Source organism: Salvia splendens, chromosome 18 (genome assembly GCF_004379255.2).
Source record: "Salvia splendens isolate huo1 chromosome 18, SspV2, whole genome shotgun sequence".
NCBI classification, from domain to species: Eukaryota; Viridiplantae; Streptophyta; class Magnoliopsida; order Lamiales; family Lamiaceae; genus Salvia; species Salvia splendens.
The window spans coordinates 19127856-19148639 of record NC_056049.1 but is presented as its reverse complement, the minus strand read 5'-3'; the positions used below and the strand labels follow the sequence as shown (position 1 = coordinate 19148639).

General features: G+C 32.9%; 1 non-coding gene across 1 annotated transcript; it reads right to left on the bottom strand.

The window, feature by feature from the left end:
- Positions 1 to 8882: 8882 nt before the first annotated feature.
- Positions 8883 to 8987, bottom strand: LOC121778039. The gene has a single exon (XR_006045608.1). It is a non-coding gene; the product is annotated as a small nucleolar RNA snoR111 (small nucleolar RNA).
- Positions 8988 to 20784: the final 11797 nt, after the last annotated feature.

The window sequence follows — 20784 nt, the reverse complement described above, 5'->3', positions numbered from 1 at the left end:
GTTAACATTCGACAGGATATATATCAAATTTGATTTCATGGCAATGGGAGCTGAATTAAACAATATAGATCTTTTGTTTTCTAATGTAGTATTTCGTAATTTCTCGTTATTTTCGTTACTTGTATACTGCAATATTTATTATATGGAGTATAATATTAATATTATTTTGATATTTAATTTAATTGGATCATTATTTAATAGTATATTTTAAAATTTATTTAATTAGTTTCTTAATTAAATTTATTTACTGTTAGTCTTATATTTATTTTAAAATTGATTTAGTTATAATATCGACTCAATAATGATAAGAAAAATGAAAAATTTATAATTAAAAATTGTTGACTGTAACCTTATAAATCTTTCAGTTTTTCAATGATTCTTGAGTCGATATTACAGCAAAATCGATTTTAAAACAAATAACTATTAACATAATAAAATTTAATTAATTTTAACGTCGGTTAAATAAAGATTCAACCAACGAATCTCTTAAGTTAAATGTAATATAAGAATCTAATGAAACAAAAACAATATGAAATAACCTAATGAAACAAAATGCATTAGTACAAAGACGAAATGAAATAAAAATTTATAGAATGACCTAATAAATAAAATGTACTAGTATTAGACCTCTAGATGTGTTTTATCTTTCTATAATGTTGCATATGCATTATTCTCTTTTAATCATCATTATTGTTATCTATTTTATTTTTATACATTTTTTTATTCAAATACCTATAAAATCATATATCATCATTAGTTCTATATATTAATTAAACATAAAGGTCGATTTGTTAGTATTCTTTATAACTTCAAACAAAATGAATAAAACACAAATTAAACTTTAACTTTTATGTATTTTATAAAATTCAAATTTAATACTTGTAATTTTTAATATACTAATCAAACTAAACGTATGTTATGTAACAAATAACATGTATATTAAACAATGAGTTTTATAATATTACTATCTTCGTCCACTATCAATCATTGTGATCGTTGCTAACATAAGTTTTATTGTAAATTAAGAATGAAAGAAAAAATAATTAGAGATTATTGATGACGTGAGAGTTAAGCAAAAATAAATTAGTGGCTATATCATTAAAAATAAAAATGTAACATAATTTTGTGTGTGTAAATTGACCTAGCGATGAATGTTTGAGACAAAGGTCTCGAGTTCAAGATCATTGTGGTGTAGCATTTAAATTTCTATTCCTTTGCAACTTGCAAGTGTGGCTTCGGCTAACTCTGATCTTCCAAAGATTTGCACACTTCATTTTGCATTATATATATAACAGGTTTAGCCTTTTTGGTTTTGGGCATATTTTATTATTAAAAGCTATATTTTTAATTGTTAAATGATCAAATTATAAGCATTACCACATTATCAAATAGAAACCACTTCTTCTTTTACTTTCAAATGTTTGTATTTTAATCTCTGTTATTGTAAGCTGATTTCGGCTTCTCAGTAGAGCCTTTTCCTTAAATTATTATATCAAAATTCTTAATGCAAATATAATTAATTATAAATAGTGAAATGAAAGTATAAATATGCCTTATTAATGGGGTAAACCTGAGAATTAAATTTTTGGACCTGAATTAGATAAGAGTCAATTTTTGAAGCCATAAATCTGATGTCTGCATTTATCTAGAAATATATTCCAATTATTATTTGGACCAAGAGAGAACAACTGATGCTGTGATATTCCTTCCCGTCACATTCACAACCCCGTTACGAATTAATTTAATCATACCCCAAAAAATTATTCTTTTTCAGAAATTAATGACATTTATAACAACAAAGACTGTGACAGTGATATTATTGGTCCAATTTTTAGCATATTTTTTTGGTCATTTATTTTGGAATATTATTGTATAAGACATAATATTTCATGTTCAATTGCTATTGATACAAATGTGCTTTTATGTATTCATTTGGTAGATACATTGTTTACATATACACCTTGATTAGACTAAACCTTAAATTGAAAAGTTATTTTTTTCGAATTAATTACGTTAGTAAAAACGTTTTATTTGGATTCAAGTTAATTCTAGTGGTTGGATTGTTGTTGAGGTCGTTGTTTTTCATGTTTTTTTGATAAATATTTAGCATAATAATCACAAATTTCAACCACCATATATCTTTCAATCATTTAAACCTGTGAATGGACCACCTCACGAGCCATTAGGCCCATATATCAAGAGAGTGTTCTTTTGATTTTTTTTGAAAAAAATATCAATAATTTGTCACCTATATATCAGAATTAATAACGATATTTTCTTTGGAAAAGATGTGATCCAAATAGTCGAATTTTAGAGTTTTGACTAGTACTCGCATAGTTTCTTACATATTCATTCAACTTTTGACCATTTTTATTCTTAGTTCGTGTTTGGTATATTCTTTTTCTAATGTATAGTTTCTTAGCCCATCCACTACGCTGTCTCTATACCGTCTCTTAACTACTATTTGAGCACTATTTGAGGGCCCCACTGTCCTTTTTTCATCCATCCCTTAACTAAGGGACGGAACCTGCAACGCTCCGTCCCTTAACCGTCTCTATACCGTCCCTTAATTACTATTCATTCAATTTCATTTATAATTTTTTTTCAACCCAATTCAATTTAAACAAACACACTTTATTAAAATTAAAACAACATTACAACTTAAAATAAAAAAAACGAAGACATAATTAAAATTCTAAAAAAATAAAAATGACATAATTTAATCTGCTCCGCCAAAGTTTTCCCAAATGTGCTCAATTAGATCCTCTTGGAGTTGGGTGTGGGCGCTAGAGTCGCGTGTCCTTGCCCGAATAGCCAACCGTTCTTGTATAGACGGATGCGCTCCACTTCGCGGCGGACTACTTGCGGTTGAGCTTCCGGGGGATTCGGGGTCGAACCAATTTCCAGCATCGGGTCCTTCGTCTCGGACAATCATGTTGTGCAAGATTATGCACGTATACATGATGTCGACCATGCTCTCCATGAACCACGAACGAGCCGGGGCTTTGATGATGTTGAAGCGCGCTTGGAGAACCCCGAACGCCCTCTCCACATCCTTGCGCGCAGCCTCCTGCTTCTGCGCAAAAAGAGCCTGCTTTGGGTTCGCAGGCCTGCCGCACGTCTTCACGAAGGTCGGCCACTTCGGGTAGATGCCGTCGGCGAGATAGTACCCCATTTTATACCGCCGGTTGTTGGCGACTAAGTTGATGGCCGGCGCTTTACCATCCAAAACTTCAGTAAAGAGGTCGGACTGTTGGAGCACGTTTACGTCGTTGTTCGAGCCAGGAACCCCGAAGTACGCGTGCCAGATCCAAAGCCGGTAGTCGGCAACGGCCTCGAGTACAACGGTTGGGTGGGTGCCTTTGTGGCCGCTCGTGTAGGACCCCCTCCAAGACACCGGGCAATTCTTCCATTGCCAGTGCATGCAATCGACACTGCCAAGCATCCCGGGGAATCCGTGCACTTGTTCGTGCAGGTTGAGGAGGAATTGACAATCCTCCGTGGTTGGCCTCCGGAGAAATTCGTCACTGAAGGCTGCCCGGACGCCTCTGCAGAAGTTGAGCAAGCACATGCGCCCAGTGGTGTCTCCGATGTGCAGGTATTCGTCGAATATGTCGGCCGTTTGTCCAGTCGCAAGCTGCCGGATGGCTGCAGTACATTTCTGCCCAAATCGGGTATCTCCCCAAATCGGGTTATCGCAGAAGTAGTCGCGTACTAACCGTGCGGCGGCTTCCTCCCGGTTCCGATTGATGTACTTCCAGGAGCGTCGTGGGGGTGGCGCGGCTTCCTCCGCCTCTCGTCGTCGAATCTTCTTCGAGTGATTGTTCCATTAATTGACGCATTTGCTCAAAAGGATCCATTTGTTTGAGTTGATTGAAGATGGAAATTGGAGTGATAGAGAGGATTTGAGAGGAATAGATGTGTGTTTGTGTTTGAAATGAGTATGAAATAGGATTATTTATAGAGTAAAATATATAAAAAAATTTAAAAAACGAAAATAAAAATTTAACGGTAATATTACCGTTTGAATTTTTTTTATTAAAAGTTGATTTTTTTAAAAAAAAACGAATTATTGCGTCATCAGTGACGACGCCCACTCGCGGGCCAGTGAGTGGGCGTCACGCACGCATGGGGACGAGACACGTGTCGCTGGCGCGTGGCGGGACAGCGCGTCCCGTGTCTCGACGAGACGGGCTATGGGACGAGACGGGCGCGGGCTAGGGACGGGATGGTCGCTGCAACGCGTCCCGCGGAGGACCCGTCCCTCCGGGACGAGACGCGAGCCCGGCGCGGGACGCGTAGTGGATGGTCTTACATATTCACGCACTTTATACTATTTTATTAAAATTCAATCAGTCCAATGACTATATTAAAATTATGAACAGTTTTAAAATTGTAGTAAAGCATACTTAATTATTACTCCAATAATAATAATTATTATCAATTTTATTAATTATTAATTAAGTGAATTTAATGTAGCTTATAACATTATTGTTCATATTTTATATTATTATTATTATTATTGTTATCTTTATAATTACGGTTCAAGAAAATGGGAAATCGTATCCAGCCCGATTAAAACCACCGGTTTCATGCCGATTTTGGTGGTAACGATTTTGATCCACTTGGTTCTTCATTTTTTGAGATACAATGGTCTCTTCATTTTAACTTATAATTATAACCTTTTAAATTCAAACAATAAAATGCATGAATTAAAATAAAAAAACAGTCAATAAGTAAAAGATAATTTTATTGATTTCAAACTAAAATTTTCTAATTGAGCTTGAAGAAAATTCAATGATTCCTCTAAAAACAGGTTAGTTTTAGATTGCCACTTATAATGGCGAGCCAGGTATTTCATATTGAGCGATCTAAAATTACTTGAAATCAAAATATAAACTACACTCAAATTTACCGTGAATTTAGCAAATTTTATAAAGTCATAGTTTAGTTTCACCTTTCAGATATTAATATTTTGAGCAACAATGAATAAAAAAAAGCAATTACACATGTTTTTTTTGTTCTAAGAGCATCTCCAATGATCGGCTAGCGGACCGGCTAGCCGATTCCCGGCTCTAGCCCGTCGCTAGCCGAACCATTGTAGGCGGCGAGCGACAAAACGGCTAGCCGATCGGCGAGCTCTAGCCGATTCGCGGGCTCTAGCCGATCCGCTAGCCGCCATTGTATGCCCGGAATCGGTTAGCCGATTTTTTTTTAATTATGTAATTTTTTATAATTTACTTTTTTTTTAATTTAAATAAAATTATTGCATTTTCTCGTATCTGTGTCGTAAATTTAATTCCGTATTTGCGTGATTGTAATTTTTAATTTTGTAATTCCGTAATTCGTGTGTGGAAGATGGGTTTTTTTAATTATGTAATTTTTTTTATAATTTACTTTTTTTTTTAATTTAAATTAAATTATTGCATTTTCCCGTATCTGTGTCGTAAATTTAATTTCGTATTTGCGTGATTGTAATTTTTAATTTTGTAATTCCGTAATTCGTGTGTGGAAGAGGGGTTTTTTTTAATTATGTAATTTTTTTATAATTTACTTTTTTTAATTTAAATAAAATTATTGCATTTTCCCGTATCTGTGTAGTAAATTTAATTCCGTATTTGCGTGATTGTAATTTTTAATTTTGTAATTCCGTAATTCGTGTGTGGAAGAGGGGTTTTTTAATCATGTAATTTTTTTAATGAACTTTTTTTAATTTAAATGAAATTTTTGAATTTTCCCGTATCTGTGTTGTAAATTTAATTCCGTATTTTGTGTGATTGTTAATTATTTGTTTTTAATAATTTTGTTTATTGTGGCTGGGCTATGGGTGAACTATTGCTTGTCCAGTTGCTTGTCCTGATGATGTGGCATGAGGAGTTTTAGTGCTGATGATGTGGCAGAAGGAGTTTGTGGCTGGACTATGGCTAAGTTATTGCAGGCTATTCTTATTGGAGATTCTCTAATAGGAGATAAATGCTTGAATTCTTGAATTTAGCTAATCAAATAAAAATAATATTTAAAAAATATACTCCATATTTTTTAAACAAAATTACAAAAGTACTCGCAGCCAATGGCCACATGCCAAATAAATAATTTCTAGAAACGGCCAACCCAAACCCCAATGGCCTAATTGAGAGTTGGGTCATCCCATAGAAATCTATCTAATCTTTACTAAACAATCCATCCAACTTGAAGTTAGATCTGATTATATCAATCCAACCCGACCCGAAACTCTTACAGGCAATAATTATGTGTGGTAGGGTTGTTGAGTGGTGAGTAGACATACAAGAATAGAATGTGTTAAAAGAAATTGAGATTTTGTGGCATTAAATGTCCATTAAATAAGATAAACGCTATAAATTTGATAAAGAATGGTTTCATTACAGACGTACTCCCTCCTGTCAGCGAATAGGACTTTCGTTTTTCCATTTTAATCCGTCCGAGGATAGGAGTCCTGATTTATAATTTCTATAAATGATAAAGAGACCTCACATTCTACTAAATCATTCCACTCACATATCATTTAAAACTAATATATATATATATATATATATATATATATATATATATATATATATATGGATGTATTCATTTCCTTTTTGTATCTTTTGTTCTTTGTTCTTTTTAATCTCAGTCCCACGATTTTGTCATCCGACGGTTAGATTGGTGTCACGTGTCATAATGCACACCAATTAATGCACACCAACTAATAATGCACCATTATAGTGTAATAATGCAGATTTTCAGTTGAATAATGCACACCGACTAATAATGCACCATTATAGTGTAATAATGCGATCATCTGGACCGTTGATGAATGGGATCTAACGGCCCATATTAAGAAGAATAAAGGATCTAAGGGATGAATAGGAGAATAACGCTCCCCTATATATATATATATAGGTTAGTGATCAAGATATAACTAATCTTAAGTGTATAACTAGAGAACAAATCTCAGCCACACATCATCTTAATCCAATGATTAATAAAAGTACACATTATTAGTTAATAAAAATAGCAGGGGGGGTATTTATGGAAATAACCGATTTGTGTAAATTTGCAGGTACGTGGATCATGTATTAGCGAGCGAGAGGGAGAAGATGAAGTGTTGCAGCATCGAATACATGATCCTTGAATTCTGATTTCTTAGTCAGAAATTTTAATAACAAAAATACCAGTAAAGAATGAATCATTGCACCGACTGTATTGTGAAAGAAGCAAAGATATGAGCTCCAACAATGAATCCGGCCTCCGCTCAATAGCCGAAAGACTACGCCGTCACGACAACACCAATTCTTCACCAACTGCCGGCGAATTGGAGACTAATCGAGCTGCGGTTTTGATCTGCTTGTTCCAAGGAAAAGACGGGCATAATCGCGTTCGCCGCAGCAAACTCGCAGCAAAACGACAACATCCTGCACCAATTTGTTCAAATATAAGCAGATCAATGGAAGCTGATTCTGGAGAAAAAAAACAGAGAAAATATTTTGGAGATTGAATGTGCATATCTTAATTTTTATTACCTCAATTACAAATATAAAGATAAAATTAGTAATACATAAATTTATTATCATATAATCAGATAAGGTTTTTTGTAAATTCAGTAATCATGTAGAACAGTGACAATTTTTTCACAAGTTAAAGTAGATAAAATATTTTATATTCATAACTATCTATAATTAAGTTCAATGAAGTTAAGAAATTAACAGCATGAGTAATTTCAAGGATGGTACCTTATCAAGTTATGCCTCACTTCCTTCAGGCAACGTAATCAAACGAGTCTTGGAATCGTACACCAAGGATCTTACTTCATTGTTGTTTACAAAACACATCACTCTTAGCATGATCTTACTTCACTGTTGTTTACAAAACACATCACTCACTGTTATTTACAAAACACATCACTCTTAGCATAATTTTATTTCACTCTTGTTTACAAAACACATCACTCTTATTATGATTTTACTTCACTCTAGTTTACAAAACACATCACTCTTAGTCTTAGCATGATTTTACTTCACTCTTGTTTACAAAACACATCACTCTTATTACGATTTTACTTCACTCTTGTTTACAAAACACATCACTCTTAGCATGATTTTACTTCACTCTTGTTTACAAAACACATCACTCTTATTATGATTTTACTTCACTCTTGTTTACAAAACACATCACTCTTAGCATGATTTTACTTCACTCTTGTTTACAAAACACGTCACTCTTAGCATGATTTTACTTCACTCTTGTTTACAAAATACATCACTCTTAGCATGATTTTACTTCACTCTTGTTTACAAAACACATCACTCTTATGATTTTACTTCACTCTTGTTTACAAAACACATCACTCTTAGCATGATTTTTACTTCACTCTTGTTTACAAAACACATCACTCTTATTATGATTTTACTTCACTCTTGTTTACAAAACACTTCACTCTTGTTTACAAAACACATCACTCTTAGCATGATTTTACTTCACTCTTAGCATGATTTTACTTCACTCTTGTTTACAAAACACATTACTCTTAGCATGATTTTACTTCACTCTTGTTTACAAAACACATCACTCTTGTAATACAAGATAAATTTTGTTTAAATTTACCAGTTCATTAAAAATATCAGATTTTGGAATCGAAAAATGGTTATGTGAATTTATTAGGAGCTCTACAAAAAGTATTAACTTTCAAATTCAATATCCAGTCAGACTCGCATGAACAACTACAATGAAATTCAACAAAAATACATATGACTGAATAATTTAGATCTAAGATTAATTTCTTTGATCAATTTAAAGTTGCAATCGAATTCCGAAACGGCAGAAGCCATTTCGTCAAATATCAATCGAAATTAAAACGGGTAAATTGTGCAAAATATTCGAAAATGTGGACGAGCAACAATCGAATCGTCAACGGAGAAAATGACGAATGAAACGATATCCGATCTCCCGTTGCCACTGCGACGACGACGGTACAAGGCGGCGATGAAGATGGAGAAGAGGAGATGAATTCAATTTGCCGACGTAACCTATTTTTGGCTATGCAATGACCATTATACCCCCGTCTTGTTATTATGGAGTAAATTTGTAATTGGGGGAACTAATTTTTCCTTAAATTCGAAAATTACATGTATTAATAATAGCCATTGATTTTCTTGATCTTGTGGCTGTGATTTGTTCTCTAGTTATAGGTTTAAGGGGCTCTTGCCCTAGATCACTACTATATATATATATATATATATATATATATATATATAGGATTGTGATCAAGATAGAACCATTCTTAAACGTAGAACCATTCTTAAACGTAGAACCAATGCCAAACGGAGGTCGTTAGATCTTTTAATCCAATGGTGTTGATTTGCACAGCAACTTCCCATTACAACCAAAACTATTATTAATGGGTGAATGCAGAGAAATGAAAAAATAAAGCATGCATGGACTCTTCTTCGTTTCATTCATTCTTCCATCAACATGTGAGTTTTTTCACATGTTGAGTCCGGAATGTCGTGAAAACATAGTCTAATATGTATGATTTTTAATCTTGACCGTCATTTTTTCCTCATCCAATGAATAAAATATGTAGAATTCTAGGTTCTACACTTAAGAATGGTTCTATCTTTAACGCAACCCTATATATATATATATATATATATATATATATATATAGTCGTGATCAGATGATAACCCCTAAATATCGTAATAACCCTATAACCAAATCTGGACCACACATATTTCTAATCATGTGGTTGAGATTCAAACTTAGATTTACTTCATAAAAAAAAGCGCGGGGGTAAAACTGTATTTCTCTCATTTAATTTCTGAATTTTGCCAAATATCACGTAAAATGATAAAATGATAGGTTTATTGCATAGAATGATAGTTTTGAGATTCAAACTTAGATTTACTTCATAAAAAAAAGCACGGGGGTAAAACTGTCATTTCCCTCATTTAATTTCTGAATTTCGCCAAATATCACGTAAAATGATAAAATGATAGGTTTATTGCATAGAATGATAGTTTTGCCGGATAGAATGATACTCTGAGTTGATAAAATGATACTTTTAACTGACTGATAAAATGATAGGTTTATTGCATAGAATGATAGTTTTGCCGGATAGAATGATACTCTGAGTTGATAAAATGATACTTTTGACCGACTGATAAAATGATAAAATGATAGGTTTATTGCATAGAATGATAGTTTTGCCGGATAGAATGATACTCTGAGTTGATAAAATGATACTTTTGACCGACTGATAAAATGATAAAATGATAGGTTTATTGCATAGAATGATAGTTTTGCCGGATAGAATAATACTCTGAGTTGATAAAATGATACTTTTGACCGATTGATAAAATGATAAAATGATAAAATGATAGGTTTATTGCATAGAATGATAGTTTTGCCGGATAGAATGATACTCTGAGTTGATAAAATGATACTTTTAGTTTATAAATGTTAGGTTTACTGCATAAAATGATAGTTTTGCCGGATAGAATGATACTTTCAGCCGATAGAATGATAGTTTTACCGGGTAGAATGATACTTTCAGCCGATAGAATGATAGGTATTTTTGGTATATAAAATGACATTTTTGTTTAATAAAATGATACTGATACCTGATAAAATGATAATCTAAGCGGATAAAATTACAGAAACCTTATAAAAATGATAGTTTTTCCGGATAGAATGATACTCTGAGTTGATAAAATGATACTTTTAGCTTATAAATGTTAGGTTTACTGCATAAAATGATAGTTTTGCCGGATAGAATAATACTTTCAGCCGATAGAATGATAGTTTTGTCGGGTAGAATGATACTTTCAGCCGATAGAATGATAGGTATTTTTGGTGTATAAAATGACATTTTTGTTTAATAAAATGATACTTTTACCTAATAAAATGATAATCTAAGCGGATAAAATGACAGTAACCTTATAAAAATGATAGTTTAGCTGAAGAAATTGCATATAAGCTGATAAAATGATACTTTAACGTGACAAAATGACATAAAACTGATAAAATGATAGTTTTTCCGGATAGAATGATACTTTCAGCCGATAGAATGATAGTTTTGTCGGGTAGAATGATACTTTCAGCCGATAGAATGATAGGTATTTTTGGTGTATAAAATGACATTTTTGTTTAATAAAATGATACTTTTACCTGATAAAATGATAATCTAAGCGGATAAAATGACAGTAACCTTATAAAAATGATAGTTTAGCTGAAGAAATTGCATATAAGCTGATAAAATGATACTTTAACGTGACACAATGACATAAAACTGATAAAATGATAGTTTTTCCGGATAGAATGATACTTTCAGCCGATAGAATGATAGTTTTGCCAGGTAGAATGATACTTTCAGCCGATAGAATGATAGGTATTTTTGGTGTATAAAATGACATTTTTGTTTAATAAAATGATACTTTTACCTGATAAAATGATAATCTAAGCGGATAAAATGACAGTTAGCTTATAAAAATGATAGTTTAGCTGAAGAAATTGCATATAAGCTGATAAAATGATACTTTAACGTGACAAAGTGACATAAAACTGATAAAATGATAGTTTTGCCGGATAGAATGATACTTTCAGCCGATAGAATGATAGTTTTGTCGGGTAGAATGATACTTTCAGCCGATAGAATGATAGGTATTTTTGGTGTATAAAATGACATTTTTTAATAAAATGATACTTTTACCTTATAAAATGATAATCTAAGCGTATAAAATGACAGTTAGCTTATAAAAATGATACTCTGAGTTGATAAAATGATATGTTTACTGCTTTGTGATAAAATGATAGGTTTATTTCATAGAATGATAGTTTTGCCGGATAGAATGATACTCTGAGTTGATAAAATGATACTTTTGACCGACTGATAAAATGATAAAATGATATATGTTATGTTTATTGCATAGAATGATAGTTTTGCCTGATAGAATGATACTCTGAGTTGATAAAATGATACTTTTGACTGACTGATAAAATGATAAAATGAGCGAAATTCATAAATTAAATGAGCGAAATTTGGATACGTAAATTTTATCATGAGCGAAATGACATATTTACTCTCGCGCTTTTTTTTATGAAGTAAATCTAAGTTTGAATCTAGACCGCGTGATTTTAAAAATGTGTGGTCCAGATTTAGTTATAGGGTTATTACGGAAATTGGGGTTATCATTATAACGCACCCCTATATATATATGGTAGTGTTAAACTCCTTTTCTCCCCTTAGATTTAAGTTCCTTCTCAATTTGGAGCGTTGGATCTGGAGGATGGACGATCCGGATTAAAATCATATATAAACATCCTGCAGTTCATTATTTAGTGTATTTCGTGCATTATAAGGGTGAATTAGTAATTTTATGTTCTCAAAATTGACGAAAACGTATTGTGCGAGATTTAAGCGGGAAATACCCACTACTTTCCATCTACTCAACACCTCATTCATTATCAGACGTATTAACTCCCGCTTCTCTCTCCCGCTCCTCTCTCCCGATTCGTCTTATCAATTTCCAACCCATATCAAAACCCTAGCCGCCACCACTCAAGGTCTCGCCGTTTAATCTGAGAATCAACCGGTGTTTCATTCGATTTTCAGTAATCCGTTCTGTTCTGAACAAGATATCACTGCGGTCTAAGAGGAGGTAGGGTTTTGCGAATGTTATTGTACTGGTTTAATTTACGAGTTTCAACAAGCATTTCTTCAAGTTTCGCCCGTATCACACCACCCACACCACGATTCACCCGATTACCACCAACCGCGCGTAATTGTTAATACAATCTTATAAGTTTTTGTTTGTTTGGATTCCTGCGCAGTTGTTAAAATGACAAAAAGAGGACGACCGATAAATTCCCAACAATCCCAGCAAGAGGGTGGGCTTCTGTTTTTATTTGCAATTCGAATACCCGGACTGTTGCTATGATTCTGTGCTTGATATATTTGGATTTTAATCCCACATAGTTTAATGGAGTTTGTACATTATTTTCATAATTGTGTGAATTAATTTAACTTAAGTATCCAATATCCGTATGCTTGTGGATATTGTTGTATAAAATAATTCAATGTTGGTGTGTTCATTACTTTAATGGATCTACACATTATATGTGTATTTTGATATGCATCAAAATATCATGTATCATCCATCATAAAGAACATTAAAGAAACCTCGGTTGGTCATTGTTGAAATAGCGAAATTATAAGATTTATGCTCATTATTTAAATGAGTTTGTTCATTAATTTGTATATTTCTATTCATCATGTAACATGTAGCATGCATCTTGTCAAGGTTGTTTTAGACTGTGAAAGAGTAGATTGAAAATTTGTTTGTTCATTACTTGTTATAATCTCTTCATTATTTACCGATGTGATTACATTATTTAATTATGTGAATGCATTATGTTCATTTATGTTTTAAATTGTCAAATAACAAATGGAATAATTGTGTATTCATTACCTCATACAATCTCTGCATTACGTTCATATGTTATTGGGGTGTTCATTACTGTAATGGATCTGCACATTATATGTGTATTTTGATATGCATCAAAATATCATGTATCATGCATCATAAAACTGGTGTTTGTAATTGTCGAAGAGTATATGTAATATGTGTATGTGCATTACTTGTTATAATATATGCATTATATACCTATATAAATACATTATATTCAACTGTAGAACATTAAAGAAACCGCGGTTGGTCATTGTTGAAATAGCGAAATTATAAGATTTATGCTCATTATTTAAATGAGTTTGTTCATTAATTTGTATATTTCTATTCATCATGTAACATGTAGCATGCATCTTGTCAAGGTTGTTTTAGACTGTGAAAGAGTAGATTGAAAATTTGTTTGTTCATTACTTGTTATAATCTATTCATTATTTGTCGATGTGATTACATTATTTAATTATGTGAATGCATTATGTTCATTTCTGTTTTAATTTGTCAAATAACAAATGGAATAATTGTGTATTCATTACCTCATACAATATCTGCATTACGTTCATATATTATTGCATTATTATCCTATATCCATGAATTATGTTAAATTCTGTTTTATATAGTCAAAGAGTAAAGGTATTAATTGTTACATTCTTTGTATTAAAACTATATATCACTGCATTATTTACCTATATGAGTACATTAAGACTGTGGTTGGACATTGCTAAAATTATTATAGTGATTTAGATGTTCATTTGGTGCACGTATTTTACAATATGTATCTGTTTGATATTCCTTATATTGCACGTTTCATGATGCATGTTGCTGCTGCTTGACAGGGACGAATCAACTTAGGATGAACATAGAGGACGCAGTAGATGATTTACTGCCTGTTGGAATTGCCCAAAAATTCTGGGATCGACTAACGGAAGCAACAACAAGTAGTGAACAAACCGAGTTTGACGACAAAAAGAATAAAGGCAGAAAAGATGACTATTTGTACTGTCGACGTACACCTTCCGAGTTTTTGGCATGCTTGAAGAGAATAACGCCGAAGCAAAAGGAAGCCGTGGCCGAACTTAGATTTGAGGCTATCTTGTGCTTTGAGGCGAAGGAGATTCCCGGTCACCTGGCCCATTGGGTGCTCAGCGCGTTTAATCTTGCGCGCTGCCAGATTGCATTGTCGGGGGAAGTAAACCTTGTTTTAGATTGTGAAAGAGTAGATTGAAAATTTGTTTGTTCATTACTTGTTATAATCTCTTCATTATTCACCGATGTGATTACATTATTTAAATATGCGAATGCATTATGTTCATTTATGTTTTAAATTGTCAAATAACAAATGGAATAATTGTGTATTCATTACCTCATACAATCTTTGCATTACGTTCATATGTTATTGGTGTGTTCATTACTGTAATGGATCTGCACATTATATGTGTATTTTGATATGCATCAAAATATCATGTATCATGCATCATAAAACTGGTGTTTGTAATTGTCGAAGAGTATATGTAATATGTGTATGTGCATTACTTGTTATAATATATGCATTATATACCTATATAAATACATTATATTCAACTGTAGAACATTAAAGAAACCGCGGTTGGTCATTGTTGAAATAGCGAAACTATAAGATTTATGCTCATTATTTAAATGAGTTTGTTCATTAATTTGTATATTTCTATTCATCATGTAACATGTAGCATGCATCTTGTCAAGGTTGTTTTAGATTGTGAAAGAGTAGATTGAAAATTTGTTTGTTCATTACTTGTTATAATCTATTCATTATTTGCCGATGTGATTACATTATTTAATTATGTGAATGCATTATGTTCATTTCTGTTTTAATTTGTCAAATAACAAATGGAATAATTGTGTATTCATTACCTCATACAATATCTGCATTACGTTCATATGTTATTGCATTATTATCCTATATTCATGACATAGACATATTTGTTAATGCGACTTATTTTCCAACAAAAATTGAAAAAGTGGAAATCAATAACATGGGCGAAATCAATAAACATATGGTAGAGTACCTTCTTCCATTTATAATCGAACAATCGTGAAAATCGAAATCTGTATGCGTTTGATACAGACATGACAAATCTGTGAAAGACAATTTCTCGCAGTGTGATTCAAGCAAAATTAAACCCGGACTAATGGAGGAAGAATTCAACAAAACCTGCATAAAATATTATGATAAACTGCACAAATCCTCCACGGCTGAAATCATGGAGCATTCCATAACTAACTCCAAATGTTAATCTCTATTATGCCCTTTACACGTTAAAAATTAAGGAAATTAAATAATTTCAGCCAAATATTTAAACCATTAGATCACTACAAATCCACAGATGAGATTAAGAAGGAGATTGGATTAATAAGGGGAAAAGGATTTGAATACAATCCTCTATATATATATATACATCCCTATAGGGGGGATCGTTATTCTCCTATTCATCCCTTAGATCCTTTGTTCTTCTTAATATGGGCCGTTAGATCTCATTCATCAATGGTCCAGATGATCTGCATTATTACACTATAATGGTGCATTATTAGTCGGTGTGCATTATTCAACTGAAAATCTGCATTATTACACAATAATGATGCATTATTAGTCAGTGTGCATTATTCAACTGAAAATCTGCATTATTAAATGACACGTGGCACCAATCTAACCATCGGATGACAAAATCGTAGGGTTGAGATTAAAAAGAACAAAGAACAAAAGATACAAAAAGGAAATGAATACATCCATATAGGGGATCGTTATATATATATATGGATGTATTCATTTCCTTTTCCTATATTTCCTCCTTTTTCCTTCTTAATATCAGCCATTAGATTAGAGAAATGGACGATCAAGATAACATTGGGTAATTAATCCCGTGTTGCATTATTTGTCCTATTTTGTGCATTATGAGGGTACAATAGTAATCTAATAATGGCTGGAAACCGCTACGAATAATGCACCACATGGTCACGAGTAATGCATATAATTGACTATATAATGCACAATATGTGAACTGCAATGCATACGAATAAGATGTACCATGTTATGATGTTTGGACACACGTTTCTTGTTTCCCCTAAGGGTTTAATAAGCTTAGGGGCTAGGGTATAGTACGTAGACACGTATGTAATCTTCACATGGTAACGAGTAATGGATATAATTGACTATATAATGCACAATTTGTGAACTGCAATGCATACGAACAAGATGTGCTGTGTTATGATGTTTGACACACGTTTCTTGTTTCCCCTAAGGGTTTAATAAGCTTGTGGTTAGGGTATAGTACGTACGCATTAATAACAAATTATAAAACGATACGAATAATTCACCAAATTGTCACGAGTAATGGATGTTATTAACTATATAATGCACAATATGTGAACTGCAATGCATACGAATAAGATGTACCATGTTATGATGTTTGACACACGTTTCTTGTTTCCCCTAAGGGTTTAATAAGCTTAGGGGCTAGGGTATAATACGTAGACATTACTAAATGCACGTATGTAATCTTCAATCCGTGGATTAACCCATATACACAATACCTCTAATAATGCATAATATACTGAGATAATGACAATTAACAGCTACATAATGCACTACCTAAACCAAATAATGCACATACGTATATTCCAATAACAACAATTTGTTAGTAATGTCTACGTACTATACCCTAGCCCCTAAGCTTATTAAACCCTTAGGGGAAACAAGAAACGTGTGTCAAACATCATAACATGGTACATCTTATTCGTATGCATTGCAGTTCACATATTGTGCATTATATAGTTAATAACATCCATTACTCGTGACAATTTGGTGAATTATTCGTATCATTTTATAATTTGTTATTAATGCGTACGTACTATACCCTAGCCCCTAAGCTTATTAAACCCTTAGGGGAAACAAGAAACGTGTGTCAAACATCATAACACAGCACATCTTGTTCGTATGCATTGCAGTTCACAAATTGTGCATTATATAGTCAATTATATCCATTACTCGTTACCATGTGAAGATTACATACGTGTCTACGTACTATACCCTAGCCCCTAAGCTTATTAAACCCTTAGGGGAAACAAGAAACGTGTGTCAAACATCATAACATGGTACATCTTATTCATATGCATAGCAGTTCACATATTGTGCATTATATAGTCAATTATATGCATTACTCGTGACCATGTGGTGCATTATTCGCAGATACCAAAATGTGGCAGTTACTTTTCGGTCAAATGTCAATAATAACCCTGTAATGCATACAACCACCTTCTATAATGCAACACGGATCCAGTTTTATAGAATCAATCTGATCCGTTGATGCCTTAGATCTAACGCGTAATATTAAGAAGGAAAAAGGATCTAAGATGTGAAAAGGAGAATAACGCTCTCATATATATATATATATATATATATATATATATATATATATATATATATATGGGTAGTGATCTATGACAAACACCTCTTAACCAAATAACTAGAGAACAAATAATAGCCACAAGATCAAAAAAATCAAGGGCTGATATTAATTTTTGAATTTAAGGAGAAATTAGTTCCCTCAATCACAAATTTACTCCAAAAAAAGCAATGCAGGGGTATTATGGTCATTTCATAGCCAATTGAATTAACACCAAAATCAGGTTACGTGCGAAAAATTGAATTCATTTGAAAAACACGTCTTCTTCTCTTTTCTCCTCTTCTCTGTTCGCCATCGCCACAGTCGTCGTCTTCAAGCCATCGCCACCGTCGTCGCCATCGCCGCACCCGTAATTGAGATAGTAAGAATGAATCACTTTTTTCCACCATTATCTTCATCAGGATCTTCTTCTTCAGTAGCCTTGTTGTCTTGGTCGATTCCTTCCTCTTCATCCGTACCTAATTGCTCGAGTAAAGCAGCAAATCTCTCTCTTGCAGCTGCTACATCTCTTTCAGCTCCTGCTATTTCTTCTAGTACTTTGCAATCTCTTGGAGAAATGATTTTTTTGTTTTCCTGAATGTTCGAATTTCTTGATGATGAATTCAGAGATTATAATTAAATCACATGTCGAAATGAAATGAAATTGGAGAAAATATCATGAAGCACAGATAAATGCAAAAGCCAATCATAAACACTATTTTAAGACTTTCACATTCAACGCATAAACAAAATCAAAATTCCACAAGCATATTAACTGGAGAAAGGATCAATTTACGGAGTAAGAAATGAAATGAAATTGGAGAAAATATCAAATTGAAGATAGAATTAATTAAACGCATAAACATGATATCAAGTTAATTTAAGTGATGGATGAACTGACGGCTTCGCGATCAATCACATCTTGCTTCCTCTTCTTGTCATCGCCGCCGCCGTAGGCATGTTAATTAAGATCACAATATATATATACACCTCACTCTGACTGTGATTTTACTTCACTCTTGTTCACAAAACACATCACTCTTACTGTGATTTTACTTCACTCTTGTTCACAAAACACATCACTCTTACTGTTATTTTACTTCACTCTTGTTCACAAAACACATCACTCTTACTGTGATTTTACTTCACTCTTGTTCACAAAACACATCACTCTTACTGTGATTTTACTTCACTCTTATTCACAAAACACATCACTCTTACTGTGATTTTACTTCACTCTTATTCACAAAACACATCACTCTTACTCTGATTTTACTCCACTCTTGTTCACAAAACACATCACTCTTACTCTGACTTTACTTCACTCTTGTTCACAAAACACATCACTGTTATGTGATTTTACTTCACTATTGTTCACAAAACACATCACTCTTACTGTGATTTTACTTCACTCTTGTTCACAAAACACATCACTCTTAATGTGATTTTACTTCACCTTTGTTCACAAAACACATCACTCTTACCGTGATTTTACTTCACTCTTGTTCACAAAACACATCACTCTTACTATGATTTTACTTCACTCTTGTTCACAAAACACATCACTCTTACTCTGATTTTACTTCACTCTTGTTCACAAAACACATCACTCTTACTATGATTTTACTTCACTCTTGTTCACAAAACACATTGCTACTTTCAAGAGTTGAACTTTATTTAAAAAAATGGTATATTTATTGACTATTTAAATCATTTGACTCTATACATTTCATATTCCACCTCCACAATCCTAGCCAAAATCACATATATTTTCTTCTTCAAAAAATGAATCTGCAGATTCCATCACATTCATCATCACAATGTGTGTACATAACGCAATTTGAAGCTGTAATCTTCCTTCCAAACTGCATTTCTCCCCAATTTCATATCAACAAATAGGACTCTCCTTCTTCTTTTCTGCTTGCGATCGAGAAATACTAATTGTTAGCTAGAGAGAGAAAGAAATAGAGAGAGAGAAGAGAAGTAATTAATTTTCAGCTTAAGCGTCTGATCTTCACCATGTCTGTGGCGGCGGCAGCGGCGGAGGGATGGACGGCGACGATGACAAGAAGGGGAAGCGAGCTCTACCCGTAGATGCTCCAGATCCATTAAGTGAGAGCAGCGATGATACTGATGATGAATCTACTCCAATTAACAGCGTTTGAGCTCGGCGGCGGAGGCTGGGAAGAGGAGGAAGAGAGGGGAGAGGAAAATGAGTGTGAATAGAAGCCCCATTTTTGAAATTGGAGTTGGAAATTTGAAGGAGACGGTTGGAGTTGAATTTAGTTTCCAAAAATGTCCTTCTTAATTACTTTTTATTTAAAACATGTAAAAATAGCTAAGCCATATGATTAATTTGAAGTATTAAGATGTGTGGCTGAGATTTGTTCTCTAGTTATACACTTAAGATTAGTTATACATTGATCACTATCCATATATATATATATATATATATATATAGAGAGAGGATTATATATATATATATATATATATATATATATATATATATATATATATATATATAAGTGACACTCGTATTCCACAAACTTTTTTCCCATCCACTTTTCTTAACATCTGTTAAAACCTGTATAAAAATGAAACGACACTCTTATTCACAGATGGATGGAGTATATTTATATTTAGACTTTTACCATTATTCAAGGCGAAATTGCAACCTTCATCTATAAGTATTATTTAGAGAAATAAATCAAAGAAATCAAACTGATAATCTTTTCTCTCATTCTATTAAACCTGCATAAGGACATTTAATTTTCTTGTCTTCACCTATTGCGGAAAGCACAACATTTAGAAGACACAAGATTTTAAATGTTTGTGCTTGTAAATTGAAGATATAATTGCACAACATAATCATACCAATCCAACTTGTATGTGTCATCGAGTCTTGGCT